Here is an 18,660-nt window from a genome sequence, read left to right on the forward strand (position 1 = left end):
TACCAAGCATACCCATAATAGGGCTGAAGCTTAAGAAATACCCATTCTCCAACATCAAAATTTCTGGGACTCCTATGCTTATCAGCAAATCTCTTCATATGTTCTGCTGCTTTCTTTAAACTGTCCTTAAGAAACTGTAATGTTATATCTCTGGAGAAGAGAACAGAATCTACAGACTCCACTTTACAACTCTTGGGAATGTATGAGAGTAATGATGGAGGAGGTCGCCCATAGACTGCTTCAAAAGGAGTAGTATTTGTTAAAACCTTCCATGTAGTATTATACCAAAACTCAGCCAGTGACAACCATTTACTCCATTCTCTTGGCTTGTGACAGCAAAAACACCTCAGATAACACTCCAGATTTTTATTAACTATCTCAGTTTGTCCATCAGTCTGTGGATGATATGCTGAGCTGAACTTAAGCTGACTCCCCTGCAGTTTGAAGAGTTCCTTCCAAAATGAGCTAGTAAACAAGGGATCCATGTCACTAACTATGGATTTTGGCATTCCATGGAGTTTAAACACTCCATCAAAGAACACTTGAGCAACAATTTGAGCATTGTAGGGGTGTGCTAGGGCAAAGAAATGTGCATACTTTGATAACCTGTCAACCACCACAAACAGCACAAATTGATTCCCACTCTTTGGTAGATTTGTGATAAAATCCATGGACAAATCTTCCCAGATATACTCTGGAATAGGCAATGGTTGCAGGAGGCCTGGGGATGCCACATTTTCTCCCTTAGCTCTTTGGCAGGTATCACAAGATTGTACATGTTTTTGGATATCTTTTTTCATTCCTGCCCAGTAAAAAGACCTCCTCAATCTGTGTAATGTTCTGGTAATACCAGAATGACCTGCAGTAGGACTATTATGATGTTCCTCCAATAATGCAGTCTTCAATTCATGTGCATGAGGACTGAGTAAAATCCTGCCTTTATAGTAATAGATGCCTTCTTTTCTGGAATACTCCTCAGTGCTCACTTGCCCTTGCTGTAGCTTCTCATCAAGTTCTTTATAGAAAGCATCTTCAGTGCATAAAGTTCTGATCTCCTTCAACCAGTCATTATTGACCACAGAAATGGCTGAAAGTTCCACTTCTTCTTCATGAATTCTGGATAAACTATCTGCAGCATTATTCATTCTTCCTGGTTTGTACTCTACCACATAGTCATATCCATGTAGTTTAGCAAGCCATTTATTCTGGACTCCTGCCTGAATTCTTTGCTTAAGAATATATTTGAGGCTCTGGTGGTCAGTCCTTATAACAAAACTTCTACCAAGTAGGTATTGCTGCCACCTTCTAGTGGAGAGGATTAAAGCTAACAATTCCTTCTCATAAGTAGACAGAGTAGCATTATTTCCTTTTAGGGCAAAACTGAAGTATGCTATTGGCCTTTCCCTCTGCATCAACACAGCCCCAACTCCTGTACCAGATGCATCACACTCAATCACAAAGGGTAAAGTGAAGTCAGGCATAGCTAAGACTGGAGAATTTGTCAATGCTTCCTTCAGGTTTTTAAAAGCAATCTCTGCACCTGAATTCCAACCAAACTGACCCTTCTTTAAAAGATGTGTTAAAGGCTGGGCTATTGTTCCAAAATTTTTGATAATTTTCCTATAATATCCAGCCAGACCTAGGAACCCTCGCAATGCTTTGAGTGATCTGGGAATAGGCCACTCCACTACAGCTTGAATTTTCTTGGGGTCTACACTAACCCCCTCTTGTGACACAACATGCCCAAGATATTCAACTTGATTCTGCCCAAAGCTGCATTTGGACAGCTTTGCAACTAATTTGTAGTCCTTCATAATTTGGAAAACTTGCTTCAAATGCACTAGATGATCTTGCCACCCCTTACTATAGACCAGAATATCATCAAAAAAGACCAAAACAGACCTCCTGAGTAAACTTTTAAAGAGGGTATTCATGAGAGCCTGAAATGTTGAAGGAGCATTCGTAAGACCAAATGGCATCACCAAGAATTCAAAGTGTCCACTGTGAGTTCTAAATGCAGTTTTCTGAATATCAGGTTCATACATTCTTATCTGGTGATAACCAGATTTCAAATCTAACTTGGTGAAAAACTGTGTCCCATGGAGCTCATCAAGAAGCTCATCTATGACTGGTATAGGGAATTTATTTTTAACAGTGGCTTTGTTCAAGGTTCTGTAATCTATACACAATCTCCAGCTCCCATCTGATTTTTTTACCATGACTACAGGTGAAGAAAAGGGACTATGACTGGGTCTAATGATTCCTCTTTTTAACATCTCTTCAATTTGCTTTTCAATTTCTTCCTTCAGAAAGTGTGCATGTCTGTAAGGTCTGATACATACTGGTTTTGTTCCAGGCTCAAGTGGAATTCGATGGTCTATTTCTCTGGCAGGAGGAAGGTGTGGCAATTCCTGGAAAATCACATCAAATTCTTGAATCAACTGATGCATGTCTTCAGGTAATTCTTCACTGAAGCCCTCCCATTTTGATTCCTGCAGACTTACACTACACAATTGAATCAGGAACCCTTGTCCCTGTTCTCTAACTGATTTGGCAATGCTTTTCTCATTGACTAATTGCATTTCTCCTGGAATTTCCCCCTGCAAGGTTCTTTTGATTCCATCACTTAAGAATGTCACTTGTAATTTTTGGAAATTCAATGTGATGTCCTCTAAAGTCTTCATCCAATCTGCACCCAATACAATCTGACTGCCTCCCATAGGCATTACTAACAAATTGACCTGTATTTTTACCCCTTAACAATCAAGTAAAACTTCTTGGCATACCCCAGCTCCCTTGATTACCTCTCCACTGGCTACCAAGACATCAAAGTTACTATACTCTGTCACTGTCAGGCCCAGTTTCTTGACTAATTTGGAATTGATAAAATTATGGGTGGAGCCAGAGTCTATCAAGATGCTAATGGCTTGATTTTTATAATAACCCACTATTCTAATGGTATGGGAAGCTGTTATTCCACTAAGAGCCTGTACAGAGATAGATGGAGCCCCTCTTACTAAGCTTTCAGCCAACTCCACTGCTACATGTCCAGCTTCCTCTTCTGAGGGGTCATTGACATCTTCCTCCGTAACTCCTGTCATGATGCCCTCCAATATGAACAAGCGCTTATCCTTGCACTGGTGTCCCCTATGCCATTTTTCGTCACAAGTGAAGCAGATATTCTGACTTCTTCTTCTTTGAATTTCTTCAGGAGTGAGTTTCCTGACTTGTGGACTTGATTTCAGTCTTTCTTGAACAGGAGTATCGATAGATGTACGAGTTGTAGGACTGCCTTGATTAAAGACATTCCAATTACCTCTAACTCTCTTCTCATTTTTTTGTTTATCCTCAAATAACTTGGCCAAGGATACTGCCCCTTTCAGAGATGAGGGTCTCGCAGCAGCTACCTCATATCTCAACTCATCCTTCAAACCTCCTATAAATTTTTCCAATATGTGGCGTTTTGAGGGCTGATCATCTAACAGACTTAAAGTTTGTTCAAACTTTCCCAAATATTCCCTCACAGTAGATGTTTGCTTCATAGTTGAGAATGTATCATATGGTCTGAGGAGCTCACTAGGCCCAAACCTGGTAATAATCTCTTCTTTAAAAACCTTCCAGTGATTATAGTAGTCAAGATTTTTTGTACACCATCTAAACCACTGTAGGGCCTCATCCCTTAGATAAAAGGAACAGACCTTAACCCACTCATCCTCTTTGATATCATAGTAATCAAATATTTGCTCAATTTGTTCCAACCAAGAAATCACATTCTCAGAACCAGAAAAAGATGGAAAATCTAGTCTCAGAGATTTCGGTTGAACTAATTTCTGATTACTAAAAAAGGAATTCTTGTGGTTCAAGAAATTACCATGATTTTGGCTAGGAGTTGGGGGACATTCACCAGACAAATCAATCCTCCTCTGTGTTTGAGGATTATTCTCATGAATCTGATTATTATTGTCTGATCCAGGAATCCCACGTTCATCTCTGGACCCTGCCCCTAAGATTCCTTGATTGATTCTCACGCCATTGTTTAATGAACTCAGAGTTGCCTGATCCTTGGTGCTCTTGAGTTCTTGCAATTGAGAACCTAATTCTTGCAATCTTGCCATCACTGTTTGATTGATGAGTCCTTGTTGGTTGAGGGTCTCCTCCATGCGATTCATTTGGTTGAAGAACCTCCGACTGGAAATGTTGTCTTCCAATTGAACTCCCAGTTGCATTCCCTCGTCTGCTGAAGCTCCATCGTGATTCCCCATGAATTCTTCAGCGCCTGCTTCAGCCTCAACCTGCTCTGATACCAAATGTGAGGCTCGCGAGCCTCGGTTGGATCTCAGATTGCTGTTTCTGGCCATGTCAGAAAACTACAGATTCTTGAGAATAAAGAGTGAAAAGAAATTGAGATAGAAGAGAGAAAGTGAGATTGTATTGAAGAAGAGAAATCAAAGTTTTTTTCTTATTGTCCTTCTCTGATTACATTTCTCTCTTTTATACTGATGCTCAAACAGTCAAAATAAGGAAAACGTGCACAGAAACGTGCAGGCTTACAACTAACAAAACAACCTTAACTGTTTTTAACAGACTTTTGGACATCTGTTGTAACAGACTTTGGACATTTATTACAAGTACCCTGGACTATAAAAGTCTTACAAAATAGTCCCCTGTAAGCCTGGTTGCCTGGTTCTCAATGTCGTCCATCTCCTCCAGCTCCCTGTGCACTCAACATGGCAGCTTCTTCAACTCCTGATGCTCCGATCCCTGACAAATAACTTAAGACTGTAATCATAGCTATTGATATAAATGTAAATTTATTTTGCTGATAGAATTTATAAATTGGTTAATATTCTGTTAAAAGGTTTTGGCTATAGTTACAGCTAGGCGATTCTTACATAATTAAATTTCAAAAAAACTTTGCACTTTTATTGTAGTTTAATTAAAATGGTTGGCTAGCATTACATACCAGGGGGGATTCTTATGTCATTGTTATTATCCCAATTTTGATACTCCAATCATATGTATGTATTTCACTCTTTGAAACCTGGTTATAAGAGAAGAGAAATAACTCTCTTGAAGTTTGTTTTATTAATGGGGACATATCTTTTGTTACTAGCATCGTTCAATATATAATGATAATTTTCAAAATGGTTTAGGTTTTTGCTGGGGCAGCCCTTGGTCTTGTTCTTGGTGTGAGTTGGTTCTGGATTGTGAATAATATGCTCATAGATTACTTCCCAGCAATTGAGGAAAGTACAATTGGGAGATTCCTTTACATCAGGGACTCCTCACATATACCTAATGTTCTCAAATTCGAGTACGACAATGCTAGAGCTGCTCGGAAGAAATCAACCGATTGAAGCGGTAAGTTATATCTAGTCAATGCAGTTGAATACAATTCCGGCTATATTTTTTAGTATCTAGAATGAACGTGATTTATATTTTTGATGTAGATGGATCCGTGACTGTGAATTATCTGTCTATAATGCTCCATGATTTTCGTGATTTTTATATTATGTTGAGGTGATAATCGTTTTTTATTGAAAATTAATCCTTTGCTTAGACAATTACGTTCGTCCCTCAAATATTTTGAGGATGAATATTGTTTTATGAAAGGTTGATAGTCAATATGTTCCTGCTCTTTGTGGGTGATCTTTTTCTCACAACTCATTTGTGATAGAATTAGGTCCCTACCCAACATTTGTATATTACTTTGTTATTGTTGGTCTTTCCTTCAACGGCGGATGATTTCTTTTTGATGATTGCATGAAAGAAAATGCAAATGAACAATTGTTTTGCCCAATTTGAAATAACTTTCAGTTCACTGTGCCCACTGCCCATAATGTGTATGTAATTGAGCCGCCAAATGTCCACTTGCATGAACTCTTCAACCAATAAAGATTAAAGAGCTAAAATGCATGCGTAAACAACCTTGCAACTTTCAATCACTTAAGTATTTCTCCTGAGGTTTCTTAACAAAATCTGTTGTTTACTCTTGTTTTGCTTAAATTAGATTCAGGAGTTGCTGATACTACTTGCATGTCATCTGTGTGTGTCACCTTGATGCTACGTTCGGCCTTTCACCATTGGAGTTTGTATGATGTAATTACATTCACATCTTAAATTTGAATAAAAATAAGAACGTGGGAGAGATATTGAAAGTATGGGAGTATAACTTACTAAGAAATGCTTCTCAAAGGTGATTTTCTGTAGTAGTTAGTCCATTAGCAAAACCTTGCTTATATCAGATTAGGGTATTTATCTTCTTGTTTGTGGGTTCCCATGGAGTCTTTGCAATGTGATGGACATTTTGAATTGTTGGAAAACCTGTTTTTATCTTCAAATAAAGAGTGTCGTGTTCTGTTCATCGATTCAAATGTTACGAACTCCATGCCTTGGTTGTGATTAAACTCACTACTCATCTTTTCTGAAATTTGCCATCTTGTACATTGCTTTACGTAAATATTACAAACAGTAATGTATGATACCACATTATTACTAGTATTCTTATTATGACTTGTTACTCTCTCATTTTAATGTAGGCTTCTTGTGTCGTTAACCAAATATGCTAGTTTCAAGAAAGGTGATCGTGATCATATACGTCTTGTGCACATCCACCTAGTTCTTATGTGAATCAAGTTGTACGTGAAATTGTATCCATCATGGCAAGAGGAAGATACGGTAGTAGTTGCTTTTTTACTTTGGTCAACTGGATACATATGGCTTAACCCACCCTTGATTCTTGTAGTACCTAGGTTACTTTGTTATGTGAATGTGCAGTGAACCACGATATTGTTATTGTAGATCTTATTTCATGTTTTATTGCTTCTATCAAATTGAATAGTCCTGTGTAGGACAAAAGTGATCTCAGAAAGTGTTCAATGTCAGCAACTAATTAGTTTTCCTTTTATCTTTACACGATCTGTTATCTTTACATGACATTACTCTCTGATCTCTTGATTATATTTAAAATTTCAAATCAGACATGCAGAAACTCCGGAATTCATGATTCTTCTTTGTTTGGCTGCAGCGCTTTCTTTCTTTTTATTGATGGTTTTGGGGTTTTACTTGAACATCACAATGATTTAAGCTCAAAATCTACTTTTACGATCATCTTAAGGTTCAAACCGCATATTGGCTCATTGGATTCCCCACATATCCTCTCATCCAATACTCTCAACACAAAAAAAAAGAGCAGACCCGGGGGTATTTTGTAGATAAAGCTCCATGTGTTTCTGTATTTTTGGGTGGGTGTGGGGGTGTTTGTGTCGCGGCGGCAAGTGATTAGTTCATACAGATTTGTTTACCTGCATACTAATATCTTTTTATAAGGCTTGCCACAAAATGACATGATCTTAATATCTTTTACAACTTTTTAGCAAATTTTTAGCGATGTATCCCAACAATGGTCGATATATTAATCAACATGCTATCCAATATATCCTTTTATATAACTTTGTCACTGAATGATATAGCTATGCAAAAATGTTTTTCGGGTAAAAACTCCAATCATATGAAACTTTTTAGAAAAATTTGTTAAGCTCTTTTGCTGAAGGTAAAATATTTACAATTGGTTACTGATCCAAATTCCTAAACATATATTGTTTACATCTTTGTATGCTTAGGCTTGATTAGATATGTAAGTAACATTTTAGAATATTATATTATATAATCACATCATCCAATATGCCGCTCGGATATGTGTTATATTATTACTGATATTTCTCCAATATCTACAATCCAACATGGATTTTGATTGTCTGATATTTCCTCAATATCCGATAGGGTAAAATTGAAGTGAAGTGAATCGATGTTCACTGAACTAAATACTCTTGAACTAAATACAAATTTGTATTTAGTTATCGATGTTCACTGAACTAAATACAAACTTATATTTTAGCTTCAATATAAGTTATCGGTGTTCACTGAACTAAATACAAATTTAGTTTAAGTAAAAGTCATGTTTTACGTACTCTTGAATTAAATTGGAAATCACAAATTTAGTTGTTTTTTGCAGGGAGTTGATAAACCTATGTGACTAGACACTGGAACAATGAATACGACGGGATGAATCTGATTTCACTTCAGTGAATCTCGATTCACTGAAATGAATCTACTTCAGTGAATCTCGATTCACATCATTGAATCGAGATTCACTGTAGTGAATCTCCGTTCATCCATGCCATCCACGTGCAAACGCAAGTCTTCTGAAGTCTAATGAAGAGAACCTATCCCATTGGATCCATTGTTTCACTTAAGATTCATTGTACATTAATTTTATTGAATATCGATTTATATTGTTTATCTGTAACTCTAAAATAGTTGATTTATGTTTGCCCACTATCTGGATTTACCTGTACAGATGTAACATTATAATATTCAATCTAGATTAAATCTCAATTCAGTTTTTGATTCATCAATGGTGAATCTATGTTCATTGATATAATCATTCTTGTTTATTTTTAGATTTAGGCAGCTAAGATGTAAACTCAAGTCATTTCAGTATCGGATTTGGTAAATTTTTTAAAAATTGTATTGGATAGTTGTGAAACCTTGAAAGGCTATAACTTTGTGTACCAGCGTTGTATTGAGACGATAATTCAAAAAATACCTCTATCATGCAAAAATGGAGGATAATTTGGTTTATTTGGTTTTAGTCAAACTGAATCACAAATTTGACTTCACCGTAAAGATACAAACAAGATAGCGTCATGTTGAGGTTACAGTTATTCAAAATAACTCATAAATTGTCGACAGAATCGAGATCCATCGTTATGAATTTAGATTCAACTAGTTATATTAGAATAAGAGTTGAATAGGATAATCCATAAATATACAAACTAAAATAACTTTTGTATTAATCAACAGTTAACGACAAACTTAGATTTGGTAACACTGTTTAAAGATATAGTAACTAATCATTAATTTTTTCTCAGTTTTGAACCCTTTCTTGATCCTTGTTTGACACTAACAAATTCATTGAATCTCGATTCACTGAAGTAGTGAATCGAGATTCACCTCAGTGAATCGAGATTCACTGAAGATTCACTGAAGTGAATCTCGATTCACTTCACTTCAAATAATCACTGATGCAAAAGAAACTTCATCCCTTCGTATTCATTGTTTCACAGGCATGTCTCTTCATAAAATAAGAGCAACAAACAACCAATGAATCCAGATTCACTGGAGTGAATCCAGATTCACTGGAGTGAATCCAGATTCACTGGAGTGAATCCAGATTCACTAGAGCGAATCCAGATTCACTCCAGCGAATCCAGTTTCACTCCAGCGAATCTAGTTTCACTCTAGTAGCAGCACAACAGCACAGCAACAGCAACACAGCACAACAAGACCACCAACTTGTGAACAACAATTAAATAAATATTAACTCTAACTTGTGAACAATAATTAAATAAATATTAACTATATATGGCTCTCGATTCACTCCAGTGAATCAAAATTCACTGGAGTGAATCAAGATTCACTGTAGTGAATCAAGATTCACTGTAGTGAATCAAGATTCACTGAATTGAATCTAGATTCACTGGACTGAAACTCGTTATCAAACAATAGCAAATCTGCAAAAATAAAAAACAAAAAGAATAAGAATCGTCGTGAACAAAAATAAACAAACAAGACAGGAATTTTTCTTTTTTTTAAGAGAAGATTTTGGCGGTCGAGGGGCTTCGTCGACGGCGTCGAGGGGCTTCGGCGACGACGTCGAGGGGCTTCGACCAGCTCGAAGCTGGTCGAGAACGACGTCGAGGGGCTTCGGCGTCGGCGTGGGCTCGTCGATGGTCTTCGACGGCGAGCTCGTCGAGGGTCGTCGGGGCGTCTGCGTGAGCTGGAGCGTCGGCGTGAGCTTGAGCGCAGGGGAAGAGAGAGAAATGGGGAAGTGAAAGGACGCTTTAGAGAAATGTGTTCTTCATCATCTCCAGTTTCCAATGTTGCCAGCAACCATTGTAGTGAATCATTCCCATTTTACCCTTTTCACAATAAATTTTACAGCTGATGTGTATTAGATTTGTCTATATTTTCAATTTTGCCATCGAAATGTAGACCATTGGATTAGATAGAGCGGAAAAAAGTATGCAGGTTTCTACAATAATTACTTCTTATCAAAATATTTATGTTTCTTAAATATTTTTCAACTCTTACTGAGCTTTACTCTTGGTCTGAATTTTTTTCTAGTTTATTGTACGTGTGTGCATTTGATGTTCACAGATAGTATCAATGTGCTTTCATGCGTAATACCTTTTGATTTATTTAAGACCCGGTCTTACTTTTTAAACAACTTCAACGATAATCATGCTCAACTCTTCCTCAATATTGTTGGAATCATGACATACAACGCAGCGGAAAAAGCATATCATGACTATTAATCAAAATTAATTAAATATTAGAAGAATACCTGAAACGCTTTCTTAATTTCTATAATAATCTGTCCCGAGATCAATCCTAAATAACTTCCTTAAGAAAAAAAACCTCCAATTGAAATCCACCCGTCACCGTAGAGGAGCAATACTGAGAGATAGGTTCTCAAAAATCTATTTCTTCATATTATCTTCATAAGATTTTCAATCTCTTCTATTTCTTCTCATAAGGCTACATATGAACCCTATTTATAGGATTATACTAGTCTTAGAGATTTTAACTTTAAACAATTCATAATTATCTAGAACTTTATCCATAACAATTAAGGATAGAATAGATTTGTTCAAAAACTTTATCCATAACAATTAAGGATAGAAATAGATTTATTTAAAAATTTTATCCATAACAATTAAGGATAGAAATAGAATTGCATTGCATGTATACCTCTTCTAATGATATTAGTAAGACCAATTGGGTCCCATATCGAGAACCAATTATTAATCAAATTAATAATTTTAATTTAACAATCAAATCCCTATCCGACCAATTGTTCATAAAAGCTCTTCCATAATATGAGATTAATTATTAATAAATAATATCTTACATTCAATCCCTTCCAGTATCATTTATTCTAGGCAACTCTTTTAAGTAGGACAACTCACCTATTTGCTCATGTCTAAATTTGCAATTCCCATGAACATAAATAAAAACTATTTTGAAACATCAAAATATTTTATTTTTATAAGAAAATAAAAAAGCTACCTGCCGGCAGGAATTTAATAGCTTCATGGGAATGCATAATAAATTAACTCATCATAATGAGCATACTGGATCCTATCTAGACATCCATCATTTTCCTAAATGAAATTTAGCAACCCAATGTTTCAGGTTGTGTAGCGCTTGCTAAACAAGCTTAACCATCACATCAAAGCATACTAAATTATCAAATCGAAAATGATAATATCATCAAGTCAAAGGGACCATGTAACAATTTGAATTCTCTATCTCTTAGGTGACTCATCCTAGAGAATTCAAATACAGTCTAGTGCTACACACATCATAATACATGCTTATGACATACACCCGGAGAATCTCTATTCCCGATGGTTGAGACCCACCACCATATCTCATATATCGGTGTCATGCATAATAACCTGTTATAACAAAGTTATCCTTTACTAGTTATAGGTTAAGCACAAATTTAAGAAATTTCTAAGTTAGATCATATCTCCAAGCAAGTGACCATCACAATGCATGATCTAACAAAAATAACTTCTAAGGATATATATAACAATTATATAAATAATAACCAAATTATGTGCAACAATTAAATTTATTAACATTACAATATCATTACATAATTTATATTGGATGTTCAAGGGCAAATTATTATTACTATTCCAGCAATCTCCCACTTGCCCTAACATCCAATCAGATGTAATCCTTACTCCTATCTGTCAAAAATATTTTAAGACAATGGTCTATAAAAGGACATTAAATGTTGTCTGCTTAGCCATCTATTAAACCATAACATATTTCTTCTTATTAACATTTAATAAGATAATTTTTCTTTCTAAGCTTCTTGCAACATCTCCATTACTATCAAATAATAATGAGAAAGAAAATTATTACAAGAAATAATATTAAGCTTTTGGAGTAACTCATTAATCCATATTCCTTCTTTTAATGATTTAACATGGCACTACATATTATGCTATTATTATTAATGATATAAATATAACCCGAAACAGACTTTCTATTATTATGATTGGATTGAAAACTACTTACAAGATCAGTAGTTTCTAAAACGCTTAATCTTTTTGGGACACATTTCCTTAAAGAGTGATTGTTTATGTCTTATAGGAACCATTCCTTTCTTGGAATCTTATTAAGTTGAATATTTTTTGGATCTTATCCATATAAGTAGATTGTGACAACTCCATATATCTATTTCTCTATCTATATAGAGTTTAAGATCTACGATATAGAATGTCAAAAGAAAATCCTTCATAAAGAACTAAATCATACTTTTAATCATGACATTAAAATATCATTCTTAATGAGCAATATGTCATCAACATGCAATGATAGGAATATAATGGACTTACTTTATTGTTCCTTATACACACATTATTTCTTTTTAAGGATATGATTAAAATCAATTTCCTTAAACATTTCATCAAAATGAATGTTTGATTGATTAAGTTCATAACTTTAATTGATTCAATTAATCAATTTTATCTTCTTGAATTTTACATACTTGATTCTATAATATGTAAATATCTTCTTAAAGATATCCATTCAAGAAGGTTATTTTAAAATCCATTTATCGATATTTTATATTCATAACATGATGAAATGACTAAATGGATCCTTATGAACTATAATATTACAATTAGAGGAAAAAAAATTCTTCAACAATTAATACCCGTTTGTCATCAAATGTGACATCAGGTCTCTTACATGAAATCATGTCCAACATGACTTTTGTGTAAGTTTTAGGATTTTTATTCTCCTTGTTACTTTTCATCAAATATATTTTAACAAGGCTACTGTACTATACAGGTGGATGAAAATCCTATTTGATCTCCTAATTGTAATCAGTGTATTCAACAATAAATTTAGTAAGTAAATCTCTATTTACTTAATTACTTAAAGCTCCCACTAAATATACAATCTTCAACTCATTTGAAGTTTCTCCCACTGGATTAAATAACTCTCCCACTAAAGAAAACAAATTTTCTTTTTGAGTTATATAAATCCTAATCATCAAGCTTGACTTTATAAAAGAACATATTTCTAGTAATAATTATTGTCTGAAAACTACACTAGGATTATCAATATAATACCTAGTACTTTCTTTAGGATAACCTACTAGTAGGATGTTATTTACCTTAGACTTCCATTTTGTCCATATTTTATTTTCTGATGAGAATATGACAACTCCAGATCTCCAAGCGTCATACACTTAATTTTCTTCATATCCATGTCTAATATGGAGTGAAAGAAAAAGATTTAGCAGGAATTCTACATAATAAATAATATGCAATCTCCAATGCATAACCTATTAGAAAATAAGAATAGGTAAATGCCCAGTATAAACCTAACCATATCGAATAAGGTTTAGTTTCATCTTTCAGACAAATAATTAGGAGTGATAAAATTAGTAGACGTCAAAGCACTAACAATTCCATTTTGTTCATAAATCTCTTAAACTTCTAAAAATAGGAACTTGCCATCTGGATCAAATCAGATGACTTTGATACTTTTATCAAACTCCTCTTTAACTTCAATAACATTCTAATTTATGATGCAATCACATAAATACATCAATATATAAATACATCATATATGAATGCTATAAAATAAGAATATTTAACTATTGCTTTAACATTTAAAGAATTATATACATCTAAATGTATAAAGTCAAGAGTACGCAAGAGCTTTAGCACTATTTTAGAAAAATAGTTTGGTCATATGTCTCTTAGAAAATATTTACAAGTTGAGAAATATTCTAATTTAGAAAAATCAAAGGACTATCCTTTATCAATTTATTGATCTTATCAACATTAACATGACCTTGTATTTTTGTGCCAAAGATAAGTTGGATTACCTTGATCCAATCTATATTTTAAGAGATTTATCAATTCCAATAACATTACATTACATAAGAGTTAAGGGTGGCAATCATGAAAATAAACAGTTTTAATTTCATAATTATCAACAAAGCAATTTCTAAACTTTTAATAGAAATTCTATTTTACAAGAAAATAGAAAATCACTACTATAAAATTTAGAAAATAGAAATCAAATTTCTTCTAACTTTAAGAAACATTAAGACATTCTTTAAGTTTCATTTCATGCCCTTCACTCAAAACAAAAACAAATTTCTTATTATTTTTATTTTTATTTACAATGCTGAAACTAGAGCTTTTATTTTCATTGTCAAAGTTAATCTTTTCATGTACTCTTACAAAAAACTTGTAAGTATGTAAAGATAAACTAGAATGAATATATCATATATAAAAATCATTCACATTAGTAGACTCTACTAATCAATGGGTGAACTGTCTTCAAAAGACATTTCTTTATTAAGTGACATAATGCAACCTTTACAATTTTCTTTTCGAATGACTTTCATTATTTAAATTTTCGCTTCATGTTTAGAAACCTTTTTTACTTTTTAGATTTCCCTTTTAATAATACTGGACAATCCAGTTCGATATCCATCATTATGGATTTAACCTGCTTAATAATATTCTTTTCACTTCATTATGGATTTAACCTGCTTAATAATATTCTTTTCACTTTTTCTTTAACAAGTTGTTCAATTCTAATATAGTGATAGTTAAATTGAACAAGTTCTTTTCACTTTTTCTTTAACAAGTTGTTCAATTCTAATATAGTGATAGTTAAATTGAACAAGGGGTGTGATTAGAAAGTAAATATCACATCAACGTTTGATTTCAATCTTAACTTCCAACAAATCTAATTTGTCAATATATATCAAAACATCATATGAAAATATATATATCTGTGTTCATCTTATGAACATTACTTTTATCATTATTATCTTTAAGCAGGATTATGACTGATGATCTTTATCATCAGTTACATCTAGTTAAGCGGGTATGTCACCTTAGACAATCATAGGCCAAACATTCAGCATTTAAAAATTAAATAGATTTTTTTTTCAATCCAATAGTTGGGGCTATCTAATTTATAATCATTCAAAAACATATCAAAATGACAAAATTTAGTCATCATGTACAAGCAGAATATAATAACACAAATATTGCAAGTTATTATTTTATTATTACACAATCATTACATGGATATTTTAAGTAATGATTTCACATTTAACATTTCTCTCATTTATTTAAATGTGAACAGGAAATCCAAGTTTAATTATAAACCTCTAGATTTTCAAGATCGAATATAATTAAACAAGGTAGAATCATCTATTCAATCGTTAACAATTAATGATTTTCCTTTAAATTTTGGTCTTTGATGTAAGATGTGCCCCACTATTTTAGTGAGCACCCCAAGACATCAATGAAGTGTTAACCCATCAATCCAGCTATTTTATATAAAACAGGTGGCACTACCTATTTTAGTCTAGCGGTCCTATTATACACAAAATACTTGGCATCCTTATACGAGGTATAACTAGATAATAAATTTTAACAAACCCTATCCTTTGTGGCATCAGATAAGTTAAAAAGTTATTATCCAAGTTATATCTCTATGATGGAAGACCTTTAGATTTATATTTCTTAAAAAAAGTCTATCTACACTTCTATACAACTTTTGTTATTTATTATAACTGAGAGAAAATAATAACAGTCAATTTCTAATAAATTCTAAATTGTCTTATTTAATAAAAAAAAATCCAGAACAATTCTGGACCTTACAGTAATTTTTCATGTATTACTTTAATCACATGAATTATTGAATTTAAACAATTTAAAATCAACATGATCACATCACAAGTATAAGACAAACAATATTTCAGAAATATACATGATACAATATCATTTCTAACAATTCACTAAGAGTTAGATAATCTTTTCAACAAAAGAAACTAAACTATACATGCATATGGACTTTAGAACAATTTATACAACTGCTAGGGACTAATCAAAAATTAGTCTATATATTCAGATGGATCTTAAAACAGTTTCAAAATCTTGCTAGGGACTAATCAAAAATTAGTCTATATATTCAGATGGATCTTAAAACAGTTTCAAAATCAATCAGGAGGGTGAAGCTAATTTCACATCTTAAAACAGTTTCAAAATCAATCAGGAGGGTGAAGCTAATTTCACATCAAAATTAATATACTAGTAGGCTCAGAACAATTTCTGGATCAAATAGGGGTCTGTAACTAATTTTACAGTTATTCATCAATACTGGTGGACTTCAAAATAGTTTCTAAATCAAACAGGGGTCTGATAATAATTTTACAGCAATTCATCAATACTCACGGACTTCAGAATAGTTTCTGGTTATATCAGGGAGCTATAACTAATTTTATAGCGTGTTTGAGAACCTGATGGACTTCAGAACAATTTCTGGGTCAATCAGGGGTCTAATAATAATTTTACAGTAAAATTCAAATTATCAGGGTTTCGGGTTTGAGTTCTGTTTGCGGGTCAAACCCGTTTCATTAAACTTAAGTCTTAATGGGTTTGGATACATAACCCTTTATGAAAATAACCCATGCGGATGAACAGTAATCCGAGAACATGAACAGTAACCTGAGCCCTAATCTTGATCTTAATCAAAATTTTAATTTAATCCAATTAAATAATCATAACCCTTGAACAACAACACCATAGTTTGATCTAATCAAACTTTTAATTTAATCTAATTAATTTCAGTTTAACAAATCAAACTAAGATGAATAGTAACATGATGAACAGTAACCACGGTATATGAACAGTATTTCCAGCCGATGAACCGTACCGCCCGTCGTGAACAGTGTTTCCTGCCCGTGAACAGTACCCGGACTTTTCAACCAAATTTTTTTAATTTAATCCAATTAAATATGTCAAAAATAGATCAAAATAAGATAATTTAATCCGATTAAATTATTACAGATTGGATTCTAAACCCGTTCTGATACCATCTGTTGGAATCATGACATACAACGCAGCGAAAAAAGCATATCATAACTATTAATCAAAATTAATTAAATATTAGAAGAATACCTGAAACGCTTTCCGAATTTCTACAATAATCTGTCCCGAGATCAATCCAAAATAGCTTCCTCAAGAGAAAAAACCTCCAATATCCACCCGTCACCGTAGAGGAGCAATACTGAGAGATAGGTTCTCAAAAATCTATTTCTTCATATTATCTTCATAAGATTTTCAATCTCTTCTATTTCTTCTCATAAGGCTACATATGAACCCTATTTATAGGATTATACTAGTCTTAGAGATTTTAACTTTAAACAATTCATAATTATCTAGAACTTTATCCATAACAATTAAGGATAGAATAGATTTGTTCAAAAACTTTATCCATAATAATTAAGGATAGAAATAGATTTATTTAAAAACTTTATCCATAACAATTAAGGATAAAAATAGAATTGCATTGCATGTATACATCTTCTAATGACATTAGTGAGACCAATTGGATCCCATATCGAGAACCAATTATTAATCAAATTAATAATTTTAATTTAACAATCAAATCCCTATCCGACCAATTGTTCATAAAAGCTCTTCCATAATATGGGATTAATTATTAATAAATAATATCTTACATTCAATCCCTTCCAGTATCATTTATTTTAGGCAACTCTTTTAAGCAGGACAACTCACCTATTTGCTCATGCCTAAATTTGCAATTCCCATGAACATAAATAAAAATTATTTTGAAACATCAAAATATTTTATTTTTTATAAGAAAATAAATTTTGTAAAAATATTTTCAAAGCTACCTGCCGGCAGGAATTTAATAGCTTCATGGGAATGCATAATAAATTAACTCATCATAATGAGCATACTGGATCCTATCTAGACATCCATCATTTTCCTAAATGAAATTTAGCAACCCAATGTTTCAGGTTGTGTAGCGCTTGCTAAACAAGCTTAACCATCACATCAAAGCATACTAAATTATCAAATCGAAAATAATAATATCATCAAGTCAAAGGGACCATGTAACAATTTGAATTCTCTATCTCTTAGGTGACTCATCCTAGAGAATTCAAATACAATCTAGTGCTACACACATCATAATACGTGCTTGTGACATACACCCGGAGAATCTCTATTCCCGATGGTTGAGACCCACCACCATATCTCATATATCGGTGTCATGCATAATAACCTGTTATAACAAAGTTATCCTTTACTAGTTATAGGTTAAGCATAAATTTAAGAAATTTCTAAGTTAGATCATATCTCCAAGTAAGTGACCATCACAGTGCATGATCTAACAAAATAACTTCTAAGGATATATATAACAATTATATAAATAATACACAAATTATGTGCAACAATTAAATTTATTAACATTACAATATTATTACATAATTTGTATTGAATGTTTAAGGGCAAATTATTATTACTATTCCAGCATATATATACCACATGAACTTTTCATCTACCGTAATGACGTATTAATGTTAAACCATGTAGATCGAGATTGGTTCTATCCTCTATGAGGACTTGAAGGTCGAGAAGTTGATGGAAGAGTGCTAGATGGTCAATTTTTTTCAACGTGATTTTTTTTTGGGTCATGTATTTAAGATTATAATTTTCTTTTTCAATT

The 18,660-nt window shown here is 33.0% G+C and overlaps 1 long non-coding RNA gene across 1 annotated transcript; it reads left to right on the forward strand.

Moving 5' to 3' along the window:
• Positions 5,118-6,913, forward strand: LOC109834505. Its single transcript, XR_002245591.1, has 2 exons — positions 5,118-5,361; positions 6,540-6,913. It is a non-coding gene; the product is annotated as an uncharacterized LOC109834505 (long non-coding RNA).

Source organism: Asparagus officinalis, chromosome 3 (genome assembly GCF_001876935.1).
Source record: "Asparagus officinalis chromosome 3, Aspof.V1, whole genome shotgun sequence".
NCBI lineage: Eukaryota > Viridiplantae > Streptophyta > Magnoliopsida > Asparagales > Asparagaceae > Asparagus > Asparagus officinalis.